This window comes from Pseudorasbora parva, chromosome 14 (assembly GCF_024679245.1).
Source record: "Pseudorasbora parva isolate DD20220531a chromosome 14, ASM2467924v1, whole genome shotgun sequence".
NCBI classification, from domain to species: Eukaryota; Metazoa; Chordata; class Actinopteri; order Cypriniformes; family Gobionidae; genus Pseudorasbora; species Pseudorasbora parva.
Window position 1 is genome coordinate 38,800,170 of NC_090185.1, and position 18,224 is coordinate 38,818,393.

Genomic DNA, 18,224 nt, shown 5'->3' on the forward strand with positions numbered 1-18,224 from the left:
TGTCATGTATAGCCGGGAACTGCTTCCATAAATTTATCACCACAACAGCAAGACGCAACCACCATACAAAACATTTAAATAACACATTTATAATAATAACAACAATATATTTCCTCTTCATAATAAATCAAGGTATTTCATGTAAACGTTCTACTTGTAAAGACAATGACAATTTTACGGATTTACATGATATTATTTCCTGTTTATATGGGAGAAAATCAATTGTGCACAGTGATAAATTCCACAACAGTGGTCATGCATTCTCAGTGTTCGGTTTGCTTGTATTTGCAATTAAATGCACTGATGATTTTCGGAAATATCCAACAACAGAGGCTTAAACTGAAGAAAGATGCTTTGAAGCACTGATCCCGGCCACTTTTGGTGTCGGTGTCACACTCTGGCTCTGGTTGGGTCAGCGCTCTTTATCGGTTTTGACAGGGCGCTGGGGTAGAAAGGAACAAGGGCAAGACAAAAGGTCTCCGCGGGAAAAGTTGTTAGTTGGTGGCTGTGTGTTTGTCTACCTTTCTATAGGAATTATGGGCCGCCTCGTCCTCACTATACCTCCGTACTGACAGTAATCCACTGCACTGACTGTGGAGGCTTTGTCTGCTCATACAACACGGTTCAGTGTTAATCTCTACGGTGCTCCTACAAAAGAAAAGCAATAATGACTTCAATCAAAATACTACCCTGACTAATGAGCTTGCAGAGGTGTAGGGAAAGAGAAGCGGCCATGTGTAGGCCGCAATAATAACAATCAAAACAAAAATAGCAGTTATAGTCGATCAATCTTTTGTCAAAACTGTGCAATTTAAAAAAATAAAAAAAGAATCCCTCTCTTCTTTTTAATTGGATTAACTGCCTTAATAAACCGATCTTATGATCAAAGTCAGATGACAGGCTGAGGTCTTAAACAAATGGCGGAAATGAGTCGAAACTTAGGAATCTCAGTCAGTCTGTCTGTTCACTTCTGCATTGCAATCGTAGAATACTAATGCGTTTCAGATGGAGTCGGTCTGATATATGAATGAATGGCCGTTCATTTCCATATGCATGAGTGTGTTCTCACTGCTATTTTGTGCGCATTATGGTTACACAAGCTGAGCTTAATGGGAGGATGACACTTTAGACCCCTGTGCTCTTCCTTTTGGGCCCCGCTGAATCTGTAATCAAGGGGAAGCGTTTCAGGGTTCGAGACCTGTCAGTCACAGCCCGGGTGAACCTCCGTGTGAACTTCTCCAAGGGCTGAATGAACAGAGCTCCAGTGGGACTAGACCAGCAGACACTCCCCGTGTGTTATTAATGGACCATCATAACATTTGTGTTATTAAATTAGCTCCGTGTTGTGGCCGTGTTACTCAAATTGCTTAATCGGAAAAGAAAACTGGAGCAGATTGCGTTAGTCACATATGGAACATTTGCTGAGGCGTAAGACGAATCAAATAAATTCATTTCCCAGCACGCAATTTTGCATTTAAAAGACGTCTAATAGGCATCCAAACACAGACGTAAAACGGGGCAAAATCTGGGCTGTCTAACCAAAGAAAATTAAACCAAAAAAGGATTTTCATGATTTATTATCACAACTTTGTATCATTTGTCAGATCAACTTAGATAATTAATGTGGTTCAGAAAACCTAATATTTTGAGTTTCTGTTTATTAAACCAATCACCTTTGTTGTATTAACTCAAATTTTAAATTTCAATGAACTCAAAAATAAGGCAACCACTTACCTTGTTATGTTAAACCCACAATCATTTTTTTTTTTTTTTTACAGTGTTGTAATCACTGTTGATGGAATATTATACACCTTGCAAGTTGTTTTGGCAAAAAACGACATGTAACTCAAGGTTATTTTGGCTGGAAGCGGGTTATTCATAGCCGGACTGTATCGGGTCTATACACTGTAAAAAATATTTTAAAAAAAAGAGTTACTTGGTTGCCTTAAAAATTTGAGTTCATTGAAATTAAAAATGTGAGTTAATACAATGAATTTTTTTTTTGAGGTTCGACAACCTTTATTAAAATATTATTAAAAGATTTTGTAAGCATATTGGGTAATTGTGTGCGTTTTATTTGTGATGACGCAGCCAAATTGTGCTAGTTTCATGATTTATCAAATGTTTTATGTGGTTCAGATACAATCATATTTTGATAAATACTTTTTAATAAACAAATTTCCTTCATTGTACACTCTAAAATATGCTGGGTTAAAAACAACCCAAGTTGGGTTGAAAATGCACCAACCCAACAATTGGGTTGTTTTAACCCAATGGTTGAGTTGTTCTTACCCAGCAATTGGGTTGTCTTAAGCAACATTTAACCCAACCACTGGGTTAAAACAACTCAACCACTGGGTTAAAACAACTCAACCATTGGGTTAAAACAACTCAATTGTTGGGTTAGTGCATTTTCAACCCAACTTGGGTTGTTTTTAACCCAGCATTTTTTAGAGTGTATCAACTTAAATTTTTAATTTCAATAAACTCGAAATTTTAAGGCAACCAGGTTACTTACTTTTTTAAGTTAAACACAAAAAATGTTTACAGTGCGGTGAAATGACGGATATTTCTTGCTAGGTTGTGTGTGGTCTATAAATACAAACAGATATTCAAAAAAGGTTGCATTTCATCCCAAAATCACAAGAAATGTAGATAAAATTATACATGTAAAGCACTGTACAGCCTACACTATACAAAAAAGAAAAGATTACTGGAATATATTCAATGCTACTTGCCTTTTTTGTAATTGTCTGGGAAATTTACTAGCAATTTCTGAGTTTGTTTTTTCAGTATAATTTTTTTAGCATTTTCTGTTAATTTATTTAAAAACTACAGCACAATACTTAAAAACTACAGCAAATACGTATTCATTTTAAATTAAACATCATTTAAATAATATATCTATTTTATTTTCAGTACCAAAAAATGGAAAAGAAAAGGCAAAGAATTTTTTAACGCATGCAAATCACAGTATCTGTAAGCAAAATATAACTTTATAAAAAGTATATATATATATATATATATATATATATATATATATATATATATATATATATATATATATATATATATATATATATATATATATATATAAATTGATCATAATTCACTCGAGGCAATACTGAATAAAATGCCAAGACAGGCTAGTTAGTCCGATGACATGATGGGTGTTTTCATGGTGACGACACTCTTCCAGATTAGTAAGGTTGAACTCATCATGCTAAACTAAAGGCCTGTAATGTTTTGTGTGGGATGTTTTTACATTCATATGACAGAAAATATATGCCCTGCGCTGAGATTATCACTCCTCAGTGTGTGATCTAGCCGCTTCATAGACTAAACATCCTGAATTCAGTTTAACAGCGGGAGAACACAAAGCACTTCCTTAAGTTAAAGGCACGAGCCAGACCAAGTGATGAAAGCCTTGAGATCCATATATACACGGTCAGGAGGAAATGCAGGTGCCGTTATCTGCAGAATAACACCATGTGGATATGTTCAGGCTACCATTGTAGATCGAGAGATGCTTTTGAGCTGTAACTTTAAAAAAAAAAAATATATGTATGTGCTCTAAGTGGAGGAAAAACACCTTTATTAAGGAAGATCTCCAAGGTCAGATTCGACTGAATCAGTCAACGTGACTGAATTGCAGGTCTGTGCGCATATTAATTTTTCCAGGTATTCTGAGCTGTCTTAGGACCTCAAGGTCTGCCTGCTTTTGAAATGTTTAATTAAATGACTTTGCCTCATCATCAGGAACATGAAACGAAAGAGAGACGAAACAGTTTGCCTAACCCCCAGAAGAACACAAAAGTCATTATTTCAAATCACCACCTACAGCAAATAAGGTGCAAAGAACATATGGCTTATATTTACCCGGCTTGTCTCGCTCCAGTTGAATTCAATTAAAAGGTGTCTGACTTAGAAATACAGAGTGCCCTGACACTAAGCTGACACACTCTGGGGCCTTATAATACACTGGATTTGCCAACCGGTCTGATTTCTGAATAGCCCTTCATTGTCTTAACACAACAAATGCAGCACTATCATCAAGGTGTGAACAACTAACCCACTGGAAACCAATAGAACTGGCCGCAATGATGCTGCAATACCAGTGATGGCTGCCAGGGCATTGCTATGTGATTGCTAGGGCACTTTCAGGATGTTTTGGATGGTTGCTAGTTGGTCTAAGTCAGAAAAGCCCCATCAAGGTGTGAACAGCTAACCCAATAGAAACCAATGGAACTCGCTGCAGTGATGCTAGATGATTGACAAGGCATTCCTGTTTCATTGCTTGGGTGTTTTCGGTGGATGCTAGGGAAATATAATGCCCTGGGAAATATGATCATTCCCCGGGGGATTGCTATGTGACTGTCAATGCTGGCTACACTCAAAAAATAAAAATTTGTGTGTTTGGGTAGTTTCCGTGTTACCCAGATCCTGAGTCAGATGGAACAACCCAGTGTTTGGGTAGTTTTTGTGTTACTCAGATCCTGGGTCAGACGTAACAACCCAGTGTTTGGGTCGTTTTTGTCTTCCCAGATCCTGGGTCAGATAGAACCCAGTGTTTGGGTACCATTTGTTTTTACCCAGATCCTGGGTCAGACGTAACAACCCAGTTTTTGGGTAGTTTTTGTGTTACCTAGATCATGGGTCAGATGTAACGACCCAGTGTTTGGGTAGTTTTTGTGTTACTCAGATCCTGGGTCAGACGTAACAACCCAGTTTTTGGGTAGTTTTTGTGTTACCTAGATCATGGGTCAGATGTAACAACCCAGTGTTTGGGTAGTTTTTGTGTTACTCAGATCCTGGGTCAGACGTAACAACCCAGTGTTTGGATAGCTTTTGTGTAAACCAGTTCCTGGGTCAGATGTAACAACCCAGTGTTTAGGTAGTTTTTTTGTCACTCAGATCCTGGGTCAGACGTAACAACCCAGTGTTTGGGTAGTTTTTGTGTTTAGCCAGATCCTGGGTTAGATGTAACAACCCAATGTTTGGGTAGTTTTTGTGTTTAGCCAGATCCTGGGTCACCCTAAAGTTAACCCAACATGTTTTCTGTCCTATATTTACCCAGTCCTTTGGGTTGTTTTTAACCCAGTGTTTTTCAGAGTGTAGGGACTTTTCAGGCTGTTCTGGGTGTTGATTTTATACTAGTCTACATCAAAAGAGCCTACCCCAAAAGAGCCACGTAAATTAAGGTATAATTTATGTCCGTAGCACAAATTGCGGGACAAGTTACTTGGCAAAGTTTTATACTTAAAGGGTAGGGGGTTGTTTAAAATTCCTAACCCTAAATATGAGCAATACTAGAAGCATCCTTGCTTGTCTAAAGCACCAACCCAGAAAGCAACATGGTACGGAAGCAGAGATCCAGCAACCCTCATAATGAACGGATAGATAACAGAACACTTGCTCACTGTAACGGCAATAATAGATCCGTATAAATTGCACGGGGTTGCTGATGCATTGACACAGTGCTTACTAGACAGATACTCCAACAGCAGACATACCGATGGGTTTTGTTTACCGGCCAATTTGAATTCAAATAAAGCTTTGCTTTCGCTGACTGCACATCATTATCCATGAGACTATAATCCCACCAGCAAATCCTACAGCTTCCAGAGCCAGACCTTTTGTTTGGGATTACTGAAAGCTTAGCCTATAACAAAGAGAAATGAGGCATTTCCCTCATCCTCCGTAATTAAGTGTGAAGAGTTGTTTCAAATCCAGATGAGAAACTGGACACACCACAGGATGATACCTCTTAGACTCCAGTGACATGGGCGGCGGCAGGTGTCCCTCGCATGTACGTTTATGAGCATCATAAGATACAGGCTTAGAGAACGAATCATAAATGCAGAGGACACCTTGCCTTCTCTCAGTCCTTGATCAGGTCTTTTGTTCGTCCCGTTTCTTTGAACATTTAATAAAAAAGATTTCAATCTTCATAATTCAACCAATGGTCTATTGATACAGAAGCATTTTGGATACATAAGGTTCTGGTTCTTATTCTTTTGAAGATTAAAAAGTTATTGTTGCACATTATGGTTTCTTTAGATTTAGAGTATTGCCGTTTGGCTTTATAATTGCACCATTGAACTGACGACTTAAACGTTATTTATGGAACTTCAGTTTTGGAAACTTCATGATCTTTTTTTAGCTTTTAAATTCAAACCAGCGTCCCACTGAAACCATAACTTTACTAAAACTGCCTATTCCTAGAAACTTACCCTCAAAACTGTTAACTGGAGAGTTTCCACACATCATAATGGACTTTGGGATTCACTCAATCTCTGGCCTCGTGGAAGTGTTTGAATGGGCCGCTCTTTCCCAGAAGAGGAAACACACAGTGTTCCAGCACTGGCAGGTTGTGTGGAGATATCTGTATGGCCACTGGCTCTGGACCACCATCTGAGATGAGCAGAGACTGGGTTTGATGGCCGTCCAGTGCACTGGATCAATACAGCTATCTTGTCGACTTTTTTCTCAAGCGAAGGGAAATCCAGCAAAAATAAAGGCCGGCCTTTTGTGAATAGAAGGAGATCAATGTGATGTCGCACCCCCACCAGATCTCACACAAAAAGACACAATGGATGGTTTTTGGAGATGCTATTAGGCTGTTCTAAATTACATTGAAAACACATTTTTGGTGGTGTGTTTTGGATGAGACAACATCCTCATCTGAACCATTTTTTTAGGCTTTCAATCAACATGTATATATATAAATATACAGTAGAACAATCATATATGCTCTTGAACATAAAAGTCCCAATCAGGTTTGTTGTTGTTGTTGTTGTTGTTGCAGGGATGCTATAACCATTTTTGATTCCCCAAAGAACCTTTCAGTGATCAATTCTTAAAAGAGCCATAAAGAACCTTTTGTGGAATGGAAAGATTATATGGTTATTAAAGGAACTATCAACCTTTATTTTTAAGACCGTATATGAAAAGTATTTTACATTTATATTTGAAGAACATGAAAGAAAAATCTCAAATGAGAATTCAGATTTTCAGACAACATCATCTTAACAATATTGAAACTGTACTCAGATATGTCCAAATTCCAAACTCTGATATAAAATGTCAGATTTGTCCATAAACTCAAACATTTCTCTCCAAATTATTTTCAAGAGCATATTATCTGAGATATGGGTTTCACATAAATACTTCTGATTTCTAATTTTTTAAACAATTTAAACCTCATGAGCCATAAATAGCATCATGTTAGAAATAAAACGTTCCTCTGCAAATCTTGAGCAAGTTTGAGATGCTATGAAGATATATTTCAAAACTAAAAGAGATACGTGAGATTACTGGGGTCTTTTTCAGGTGCATAATAGCAGGAGGCTTACGAGTCTTAGAGAAACTATTGAGATGTTCAATATATTTGTACACTGTAAAAAGAGATCAATTGACTTAACTTTAAAAGAGGGAGGAAACCAATTGCCTTAGAATTATTACCTAAATACACGTAATGTAAAAAAATAAGTTATGTGGAATTGTCAAGTTCGCATAACACATTTTTTCATTAATTATAAGTTTATTACTTAATAATGTTAATTCAATAGGTTTTCTGACTTTTTTAAGTCAACTGTTGAAATATGAAGGATAAATTAGGTTTTAGATTTTTTGGAAAAGATCTCAACAATATTGAAACTGTACTCAGATATGTCAAAATCCAAATTCTGATATAAAATGCCAGATTTTTCAATAAACTCAAACATTTCTCATCAAATTCTTTCAAGAGCATATTGCCTGAGATATGGGTTTCACATAAATATTTCTGATTCCTAATTTACATCTGGGACAAAGTTAAAACCTCGAGCCATAAATAGCACCCTAATAGAAATAAAAAAAAGTTCCTTTGCAAATCTTTAGAAAGCATGTTTGAGATATTATAAAGACATAGTCCTAAACTAAAGGACACGTGAGATTACTGGGCGCTATTTTTTCTCAGGCTCAAACTAGGCTTAGGAGACTTGGAGAAACAATTGAGATGTTCAATAGTAACTGTAGTTTTTCTTTCCTACGGGTTTGCTAACAGTTTTCTCTTTTGTTGCTTTATTCCTGAGGAATGTTAGGAAAAACATCTAAGAACGACACCAAGAACCCCATTAAGTCTTAGAGGCAAAGAAAGAGCAACGTCTGAGCAATAAATGTCCCTCTGGGGAGGTGTGTATTTAGTGACAGACACTAAGCTCACATGAAGGCTATAATTATTATCATAAAATAAAATGGCTTCAAAGCTTAACCAGTTTTTAGGACACATTCAAGATATAGTTTCCAAAACTCCAAATAGTCTTCCTTGATGAACTCAAGTTCCTAATTGGATTTTTGAAAGTTTCATACGGTGGAAAAAAACACAATTAACTCCAAGCATACTCCCGCGAGTAATGGACACACACTTAATGACAGAACTGCAGGGAGGTCTCGCGCTCAGATGGACCGGCCGTCCGTGACTCCAGGCGCATTTCTCCATCCTGGGCTTTTCTTTCCCACTTGTTTATACTGTAGTTGTAGAATTTCACAACTAGCCCATAAATGCTGGCGGCTCACGGGAAGATAAATCACAAGCGTTTGTCTGTGTGTGAAAAGCAAAGAAAATGTGAGTTATGGAGGTGTAGGAACGTCCATTCACACACAGCGAGACGTGGGGGCCGCTGTGGGAAACGGCCTACGTTACGACGCTCTCCTTTAAATGGCATCATAAAGCACACACGCGCGTTTACACTCGCTGACAAGTGCACGCAACAGTTTGCGGCATCTGTGTGTGTGTGTGTGTAAGCTGTTCCATCACCTCCCACTGTTAACATCTGCTCCGTTTAACGCTGCCATGTAACTCTGCCACACTGATACATGCTAATAGAATCAAATGAATCACGCTGCCAGTTCTTATCACGTTACATGCTCTGCTCATGCGCTGATAGATGGCATTAATACAGCTCTAGCGGAGAGAGAGAGAGCGCTGACATGAAGAGTTGACTCAGAAAAGCTAGTTTGAGTAGAAACAAGATTAACGTTTTTCTCTTTAAGACATAATCAAAGCTGTCATCAAAGGAAATTCTTTGGCAAAGGGCAATATTCCCATTTTATTGATATGATTTGAACATAATCTGCTTCTATCGTGTGATAGGCTATGGGGAAATTGTTTTAGATGGATCAACATATGTTTCTTATGAGCAAAATGTACACAATTGAGACAGCTGTTGACATATAGAACGAATATAGAGTTTTAAAACATGTTCTTTTAAGTAAAATCACAAATGAGTTTCAGAGATATGTCTCTGAAAATTCACAGATATCCATAACAGCCTAAACATTTCTCCTTTAATTCTACCAAATCCACATGCTATTTAAAAAATAACAATAATTAAGGTTCCAAATAGGAATTCTACCAGTGATGCCAAGGTTCCACAAAGAACCTTTCCCTGAACTGACCTTAAAAGAATCACATTTTCTTAATGTAAAGAATCTAAAGAACCCTTTGTGTAATGGAAAGGTTCCATTAATGCTAAAGATTCTAATGGAGACAATAAATATCTTTATTTTTAAGAACGCATGTCTTTTGTTATCACTCAAGATAAGTCTGAGACAAAGATGAAACGTAAATGACAAACAACCGAGAACTCAGTCAAGACTTATTATTAAGATAATTTCTTTATCTTTACTTAATATCCTAATAATTTCTTTATCTTTACTTAATATCCTAATAATTTTGGGCATAAAAAAAGAAAAGTAAATCATTTTGACCCATGCAACGCATTGTTGACTTTTGCCACAAATATACCCGTGAAACTTATGAATGCTTTTGTGATCCAGGGTCACAAACGTCCTGGTTGGTATCTTTGGCAAGAGAGAGCCGTTTGAGACATTTTTGGGTCTATTTCTTAGGAGAAAACATCTCAATTCGATCTCAATTTAAGCGCATTTCCATCTCTGAGAAATAATGGTGTAGTTAAAGAGACTTAATATCATGATTAAACCGAGGTTTTGATGTAAAAAAAAAAAAAAAGTTTTTTTTTTGTATTAATACAAACAAAGCCACAACACCCATGTCTATTTTTGCAGCTTCTTCAACGACAGAACTATCGGTCTTGCCGAAACTCAGCCATCGAAGAGCTGTAGTTGCTGATCTCAAGAACGAGACCGTCCATCGGCAGGAACAATGACAGCGCCTGACCCAGTATTGATGCAGCGGCATTTGGATCCCGTCCTGTCACGAGGAGCACACGACCACCCCAATCCCTCATTGATGTTTGTGCAAAATCAATAAAAATGATCTCGGGAGTCCATACACCATTTGGCAGCTCCATTTTGTGATGTCTTCTTAAAGAATATAGGAGACATACTGTACAATAGGCCAGTCGAGCGCATGTAATTTGTCAAGCTAATCTGCTGCAGTCTTACATTGATTTTTTTTTCTCCCTTTCTTTTCGGACTCCTTAGCCTCTGGTCATTACAGCACAAAAACTTACTTAATCATACAGTGTGTTAATGTACGGGTCACAATAACGTCCATTTTCTTGCCCTCTGGTAATTTTTTTGCTTTCTTCGCCTTTGCCGGAGAATCCTTTTATGGGTCAGCGTCCCTAATGTTGGGAAGATGGTCAGGAACGGATGAGTTTGGAGTTTGTCTGCTAACATATATGTCATCTATTTTAATAAAAATAAAAATAAATGGATTTAAAATGCACATATTTTGGCTGTATTATAAGGTACAACATAAAGATGTTTTAAGAATTACACCACAGCAATGATTTTTGTTTATTTTTTGTGTGTAAATCCATTCTTACATAAAGGTCCCAATGATGGACAAAATGGTTAGTACTCTAAATTCAAATATGGATGTGCCTATAATACCAAAATAGCAATAAAGTGACCACAACTGTACTAATTGGCAGAATTTAAAGGAATATTCTGGTACAAGTTAAGCTCAATTGTGATTCTGACTAATCCCTCCTTTTCTCTAAACAAGCAAACATTTAGGTTACAGTGAGGCGCTTACAATGGGAGAAAGTCTTGGCGTAATGCTTTATTACAAAACACGAGCAGCAGTGCATTAAAAGCATGGCGATAATGCGAGCGGACCTAAACCTGTGTGCAAAACACGGCATTACACTTCTCTCTGCATGCGTGCCGTTTCCATAATGGCACAAACAGATGGGGAATTGTTACTATCTGGCATCTTTTTAAATAATCTAGGTATATCCATTGCACTTGGATGTTGCAGGCTTTTGAATCTGTGTTTGTCCTGTTTGCCAAACCTATCATTTACACCAGGGCTCTTAAAGGAAGAAAAGCCCCCCTCTTATGGCATATGTGTCACCCTCTCTCTTTAAGGCTTTACCCCTTGTGCGCTTATCTGCTCCAGTCAAATGTATTTCTTATCGGGAGGGGAAAAAAAGTCCGTGAAGCTGCCTGACAATACGGCGTTATCAAATTTCCTCAGCCCAGTCGGCGTGTCATTCAGTCAGTCAGATGGTCTCGGGTTTGATTGATGGATGGGCTTCGTGACAAATAAAACCTGGATCAACAGCTTTGCACCTCGCTCCTCATCGGAGACCCGAGCGAAACATTCCGGCGTAACAAAGGCGGGATTACGGATGCATTAGCCCGCCATCGACCACAGGCCTTCTAGTGCTGTCAATACTTTGCACATAATAACCTGAAGCGACGATAAGGAAACAAAAGGAGGGGAGATAGGAGCGGCGAAAAGGAAAAATAAATCAATGGGCGAGTGGGGGAAAGTTTTTCAAAGACACACACATGCACCGTCAGAGCGGAGGGAAGAATTTTCCGCCACCGCCGCCGGATAATGGCCTCTGACACGAGGACAATGAGCCCTGAGGGTCCATCGGCGGTCAGTCGAGCGGCCGCGATGGGCTCCGATAAGGGACGGGATGGGACGGGCGTCCGCTCGTGCCGCATTCAATTACGCCATTAATCTCTGCATTAACTTGAGTGACTTTTATGCCCGGGCTTCGATGCGTCTCGGACGCCTTCCAGATATATCCTTTCATATGGATTAAATTATATCCCTTTATGCTCTACACCAACAGTGCGGTGTACAGCTCACTCCAAATCTTACTCGGAAACACGTTTGCTCGCCGTCGCCCGCACCGCCGCAGTCTCGCCCCGCGTGGCGTATCTGTAATGGCACTTCAAAGTACTTCTCAAATCGGCGAAGGCTTCAGCAAATGACTGACTGAGAGGGGCCCAAGGTAATTGTTTCACCAATCCTAATTAATTAATTTCCTCCACCCTGTTTGCGCCGGCGTTCACACTGTTAGGGGCCGCCTCGGCAGGTAATAATAAATAAATAACTGGAGGCAGGCTCTGGAAAATTAATGAGAAAAGAGAAAAGAGGCCCTACATGTTCTGTCTGCTGAGGACCGGCACACAAAGACACAATAAACCGCCGAACAAACAGTTCCTTGAAAAAAATCGCCCAGAAACAGTGAGCAAATTCAATTACAGAAGTAATTAGAAGATATAGGGCGAGACTGCCTTTTGGGACTGTGCCAGGAAACATGAATTAATAAGACAGAATAGGAGGAGGCCGTTGTAGTAATTAAGAGGCAATCACCTATGTCAATGAATACCTAAAAACAGGATGGAAAACTATTAATTCAGTGATCAAAAATATTTTCGAGATGATTAATACAGCAAATTCATTTAAAAAGACTAATTTCTGGAAAGATAGCAAGACAATTGCACATGATGTGCTCTTTCTGGCATTTATATTGCTAATTAAATTTTGATCATTTGCCGAGGTATTTTAGCACAGCACAGTCTCAGGCACTTGCAGATACAGAGGAATGCACGAGGCGAAGAATTCGCTTTCATTTCATAAAAACAATAGTGTTTACATTTTTGGGTCTGAGCAAAAAACAATTATATACAGTCATACCAAAATGTATGATCACCTTCAGCATTTTCTCACATATATCAGTTCATATGTTACTCTATAGTTTAGAAAATGGTAATAAAATATGACAAGAACTCAGAGTTAAACTGTAACTTTGATATAAAGGCATTTAACGGATTACAACCAATCAGCTGTTCAATTTAAGAACACAATTCGATGATACAAATTCAACTCAACCAATGACACAATGAAAGTTTCCTTTTGTTCAGTCTGTGGTGTCAAAGGTAACCTTAGCAATGAAGAAAAAAAAAACAATGAAGTAAAACATAAAGGGAAAAGTGTCTGAATAATTTTGGTCCCAAATTTGTATTTGGTAGACCAGTTTTACTGATAGTCACTGTATGAAGAATGATTGGGTATAATATGTCACTGTTTACTTTATTTTGATATCTTCACTTACAGAAATTAACTATTGTCCAAGTAAAACATTATATCTGGAGTCTGAAAATTTTTATTTATTTTTTGGTTTGACTGTATATATATATATATAATATATATATATATATATATATATATATATATATATATATATATATATATATATATATATATATTTGTCCGTATGACAAATGTTTGCAAAACATAAAAAAAGTTGCAAACTAAAGCTTTTATTACTTGACACTGAAGCTAGTTGCCACAAACAACATTCGTCATGTTCATTTAGTTCCACTTGATGCATTAAAATGACAAAAAATTTAAAAATTCAAATGGAAACAGAAAAATAAACTGGACGTGCCATAGGTTCTTCAAAACGGTTCTATTTAGAACTCAGGCCTTCTTGCCTCAATTTGAAAGAACACACCCAAAAAGGTTCTATATAAGTTGTTGCATAATACTTTCATGTTTAACAGCAGAAACCTCTAAAGTTCTATTATAGAACCTTTTCTTCTAAAGGTGTGGAACCCTCAATGCCAATAAAGAACCTTTCTTTTAAAAAGTGTACAGCATGAAACAAATCACAGAAAAGAGGCCACGCAGAATTATATCTTAGCTTAAGCCATGCATTAAAAACGAATGCATTTCAAAACATCATCAGAAACGAATACGACTCCAAGCCAGATGGTCTAATTTCCAGAGGAGATATTAAAGAAAATGTAATTTAGTCATATTCAAATTCCTCCATCTAAAGGACAAAATAGATGCTAAATATGAGGGCTGCTTTAATTTTACCTAAAAGATCTTTGGGACGGATCAGTCATTCTTTCTGTAAAATGGCAGATTTCCCTACGCGACATTAACATATTCATATGTGTTAGCGGTTAAAGCCATTTTTGCAGATACGCGAGGCAAATTCCACTTAATATTATCAGAAGCGAGAATCTGACGGCATAAAAGACCAATTGCCTGAGGGGAAGGGATAACACTAATATGCTTTCAAATTTCAGCGCAATACCAGCCGCATATTTACACCACGAGGTATATCATTTACTGCAGTGAGTCGGGTGGACATGAAGGGCTATGCGGTTTATCGTCCGCTCCCCAACTTCAATTATCGCTTAAATAGACTTAATATTGAAGATCAAAACGATGAGCGTCGACTTGACTGAAGTCCAGAAGAGGCCTAATGCTCGGCCAGTCACCAAAACAAATGGACTTAGCTGACTGATTAGTGTTTAAGTATCAAGCGCTCGCTTCATTTCCGCCCGGCGATACGAGATAAAGTTTATGAGCGTGATGTCAAACCCTTAAATGATTTATCCCGATTCAAGCCTTCGCTGAAATGCCTAATTTTCTATTCAAAGCTATTGGAGGCCCATTTGGATAAATGAGAGTGATTAAAACCAAGATTGCAACAACATAAGTTGTCGCTCAAGAACATTCGAGGGACATCTGGTGTCACAGAGACCTGAGACAGTTAACAGGGAGATGAGAAGTTTCCCTCTTCACAGCCTGGCATCCAATTGGCACACTGTGCTTTGGTTGAATGCCAGCGAGTCTGCCATCTGTGTCCTTTAACCCTAAAGATGACAGATGTGGAGGCAGAGTGATTTGAAATTCAGCTTCGTAAACAAGAAGTGGTGCGACTCACAAGCATTTCCTGTCATTCACAACCAGCCTAAATGAGCTCCATCAATTAGAAAAGTGCTCGAATTAAATCCCTTTTCTTTTCAATACAGAAAAAAAAAAAAAACTAATTGTGGTGGAATTGAAACTTGGGGGTAACAAATGATGGGTGACCTTTGATTGGAATTTCACAGGAAATTACAAAACGGTGAGATTCACTCAGTTTAAAACACTATTCTTTATTTATTAACGTAAACCGTATTATTATTTTATAGAATAATATTTAATAAAAGCCACGATATTGGGCAAAAATGGGGGAATCCTTGAGCTCTTGACTTGAGCTAAGCACCAACCCAGATCACCCTATTTTGGTTACTATTACTACTACTACAAAAGAAGAAACTTGCTGGGTTGTTTTAACCCAATTTTGAGTTACATATAGACAAACCCAGCAGTTGGGTTAAACATTTAATAAAAAATGTAACCCAATGGCTGGGTTTGTTTATATTTGACCCATATTTGGTTTGAAACAACACAGCGTTTTTTAGAGTGTACTGCTAATGCTAATAATAATAATAATAATAATAATAATAATAATAATAATAATAATAATAATAATAATAATAATAATTTACCAATTTGTTGCCTTGAATCATTTCAGTTGTTGTAAATAATAAAAATGAAGGTTACACTTTATTGTAAGGTGTCATTGTTACAGTGTAATGATATGTTTAAGTACTATTATGAGTAATATTAATGAACAACAATGGGTTGGGGTAGTATTGGGTTTTGGTTTAGGGTAAGTTGCATGTAATTATGCACAATTTACTGTTATTACTATAGTAAAAAATAAAATAAAAAAGAAGACTTACATTTATATAGCGCTTTTCTAGGCACTCAAAGCGCTTTACATATGTGCAGCATCCACCTGGATGATGCGACGGCAGCCATGTTGTGCCAGAACGCTCACCACACACACACACCAGCTGATTGGTGGAGAGGAGACCGAGTGGTTAAGCCAATCAGGAGAGGTGGATGATTAGGAGGCCATGGTGGACTGGGGGCCATTGGGCAAATTTGGCCTGGATGCTGCCGGGGTTACACCCCTACTCTTTTTCCGAAGGACATCCTGGGATTTTTAACGACCACAGAGAGTCAGGACCTCGGTTTAACGTCTCATCCGAAGAAGTTGTTAAGTTGTTATAGTAAGTACATGTAACATATGACACTGTAAAATAGTGTTACCAAAATGCATTGTTATTATTATTGTCTATACCACTAATAATAATGATGCCACTACAACCACCACCACTACTAATAATAATAACACACTAATAATAGTAATAATTAAACAATTTGTTATCCTGAATTATTACATTTGCTGTTAATAAGAATGTAAAGAGAGAACAGTTGAACGTTAATAATGATCTTTATTGAGCAGCAATGAAGCAGATCAAACAGGTGAGTACTGAATATAGTAATGGCACTGGAGAATGAACAGCTGGAATAGACTGAATACAGTCTTTCTATTTTGCAGGATACTGGTGAAAATCAGGACTGCAGGAGTGGAGTGATGGATAGCACACACCTCAGATGCCGGTGACAGGTGAGATCTGCAGTGGACAGTGACAAGTTACACACACACACATACACACACACACACACACACACACACACACAGCCTGCTCCTGAGGGCGACCGGCCTCTTCCTTGAGGCGCTGGATGGTTAGGATGTGAATTATGGAATGAGGTGAGTAGAGTGGGATCTAGAATATCCTCTGTGGGTACCGAGGAACGCTCCTCTAGCTATAACCTTCCCAGTCAACCAGATATCCCAAGAGGATGCCATGACGTTGGGAGTCCAGTATCTCACGGAGTGCATTGGATTTATGCGACCATCCTCGATGATCATCTGATCCTCCAAAGGATCCAGGTTTTGTGGAAGGGGGAGACAGGTGCGTGCTAGCAGTGATACATGGAATGCATTGGCATGACCCTTCTGGCATCAGACTGCTCATTGGAGATAATGCACTCCTAGGTGTGGCCATGGGCGCTGAGTTATTGGCAGAGAGAGGAGCTTGCATGCTAGTAAGTTGCATGAGGACTTGGAGATGGCACACTCCTGGCATCCTTATATTAACTTTTTTGTATGTCAGGTGCCATTCTTGGCCACCATAAGCTATCTTTTAGAAGTGAGAGAGTTTGGGTGGCCACTGGATGGCCTGTGCCCTGGTCTGAGGAGTAGCCTGAGTGAATCTACGGACTACGGTAAGCTATAGAGATGTAAGTTAATTTGGTTGGACACCCCCGGTAGAGTCGTTTCGATTGCATTGGCCTCAGAGTAGTTGTTCATTGAGTAATGGGGCTGACAATTAAGCTAGAGGAAGCAGTGGGTTCTGGAGATTCAATGCCGTCATCTGGAAACTGACAGGAGAGGGCATCTGCTTTGGTGTTCTTTCAATCGCGTTTGTATGAAATGTTAAAACTGAACCTGGTGAAGAACAGTACCAAGTAAGCTTGACAGGGATTCAGGCATTTTGCGTCTTGGATATATTCTAGGTTCTCGTCAGAGGAGAACTGGCATTAACTGGAACTTGCTACTTTCACCTTTGGCTTGCTCAGTTGGGGACACAACAATTTTGATCTAAGTTTTCAACTAAATATCCAAATAAAATGAATTACTAAATTAACTGTATAAACTTTATTTACTACTTACTATATTTACTTTATTTATCTACTTTATTACTGATCTGCCCAGATTGTCGCTCTATGATTAATTAAAATAAGCTGATAGCATCACTGTTTTCTCCAGAATGACTGTACAGCCAAATCAAATTTTGTTGCAATATTGTCCTGATTTAACACTGAGAAGCTGCTTTGAAACAACTGTCATTGTAAAAGCACGATATAAATAAAGTTGACTTGACGTGACTCTGCGCCATTAAGCACCACTGTGAAGCGGCTAAAGGCTCCCTCTAGCCAATAGCCCCATTCTTCTAGCACTAACTTGATGGCCAGCAGCTCACGATTACCAATGTCGTAATTATTTTTCGCCTGGGAATAGTTTCTTGGAATAGAAGGAGCATGGGTGGAGCTTAGGTCTGCTGAGATAGCATTGCAAAGGGTTTATCTGGGCCGGGACGAAAGAGGAGCGGGTGCACAGGTAAAGTTCTTCTTCAGCAGTTGCATGGCTTCTGTGGGCACTGCTGCTGAGGTCAGGCCTGCCTTGGGCCTTCAGGAGATTGCTTAGAGGGTTGGTGATGGAACTGCAATTGTGGATGAAAAGTTG